The sequence below is a fragment of the Sander lucioperca genome, chromosome 3, assembly GCF_008315115.2.
Source record: "Sander lucioperca isolate FBNREF2018 chromosome 3, SLUC_FBN_1.2, whole genome shotgun sequence".
Taxonomy (NCBI): Eukaryota; Metazoa; Chordata; class Actinopteri; order Perciformes; family Percidae; genus Sander; species Sander lucioperca.
Window position 1 is genome coordinate 32,337,956 of NC_050175.1, and position 1,447 is coordinate 32,339,402.

General features: G+C 46.5%; 1 long non-coding RNA gene across 1 annotated transcript; it reads right to left on the minus strand.

Annotated features, from left to right (window-relative positions):
• Positions 1-235: 235 nt before the first annotated feature.
• LOC118494772 lies at positions 236-1,017 on the minus strand. The gene is made up of 2 exons (XR_004896959.1): positions 638-1,017; positions 236-561 (listed from the first exon to the last, which is right to left on the minus strand). It is a non-coding gene; the product is annotated as an uncharacterized LOC118494772 (long non-coding RNA).
• Positions 1,018-1,447: the final 430 nt, after the last annotated feature.

Consider the following 1,447-nt stretch of genomic DNA (forward strand, 5'->3'; position numbering starts at 1 on the left):
GCAGATGATATTTTGCTGTACATATCTGACCTTGAGGACTCTGTTCCAAAAATTCTTAAGATCTAAGGAATTTGGCTCAATTTTATAGCCATAAAATCAATTGGAATTAATCTAATCTTCTTCTGTTGTACAACAGACAGGTGACATCAGCTATTAGTGATACAATCCAACCGAAAGCAAAATTACTGTTAAGTTTGCCGTTTGACCCAAAACACAGAGACAACACACAGATAGCAGTTTGAGATGTTTATTTGAACAGTCAGTCTTAAATGTGCAAAGCGGGGGAGTTTGGGCAGTGTAGCTTCTGGATGGTAATGAAGCTCGAGGCAGGCAGGCAGTGAGGAATCCAGCGGAGAACTGAGACTCGAAGCAGGCAGTCTGAGAGAGTCCAGTCTTGAATCACCGAGAGAAATTCAGAGGAGATGTGAGTGAGCAGTGCAGGGTGGAAGTAGGAAGCACAGCAGAAAGCGGCAGAGCAATGGCTCAACAGGTCTCAGCGGGGAGGCAGCAAAGCAGGTCACACAGGTAAGTTGCAGGTAAGCAGCAGTTTCAGAGCGGGATCTGAACAAAGGACAACAGGATTAAACAGAGTACTAGGATTACACAAGAATCACGAGCAGGACAAGAGCCAAGTTACCACAAGAGTAGTTTAACGATCTGGCGCCGAAGAGGTGAACAGCCCGGGTAGATATACTGCTGAGGTGAGAAATGGAATGAGCTGCAGCTGTGTGGAAACTGTGCAGGAGTGAATGGCCACGCCCCTTGACCCAGATCCCCCATAGCCACGCCTCTCACAACTTCAGGTGATGTGTTTGTCTAAACACAACACAGACAGAGACAACAGGGGAAAGGGGAAGAGGACAACACACAGGACGGGGAGAACACAGCCAACCCATAACAATTACATATTTGTGCATCACCATTCACGCATCGCTACAGCGAGTTGTCCAGGACAACTATGAAACTATACTAAGTAGTGTTCAAAGGGATCTGGCCAATTGGTCTGCACTGCCGGCATTGCTACGGTCCAGGATTGCTGTTAAGGTTGGTTAAAATGAACATAGATCCTTGTGTGAATTTCTTAACTACAATGATCCCCTTACCCCCACCAATACATTTCGGGAAGAAACTTGATACCGTAATTCGGCAGTATATTTGGAATAATAAACAATCTAGGCTAAAATACTGTACCCTGCAACGTACCACAAACATGGGAGGCCTGGCCCTCCCCAACCTTAAAGTGTACCCCAGAGCCTTTCAGCTACGGGTCCCGGGAGTGTGGATGGACCCCCTCATCTACAGTTCCATGGAGAGAAATAGAGCAAAACCTCACTGGAAGTCTAAGACTGCAAGACCTTGCAGGTGTGTGTCCAAAAAAGTGTACGCTAGCCTATGGCCCTATTATCACCAACACATTGACCAACCTTAAACAGGTGGAGGAGCAACT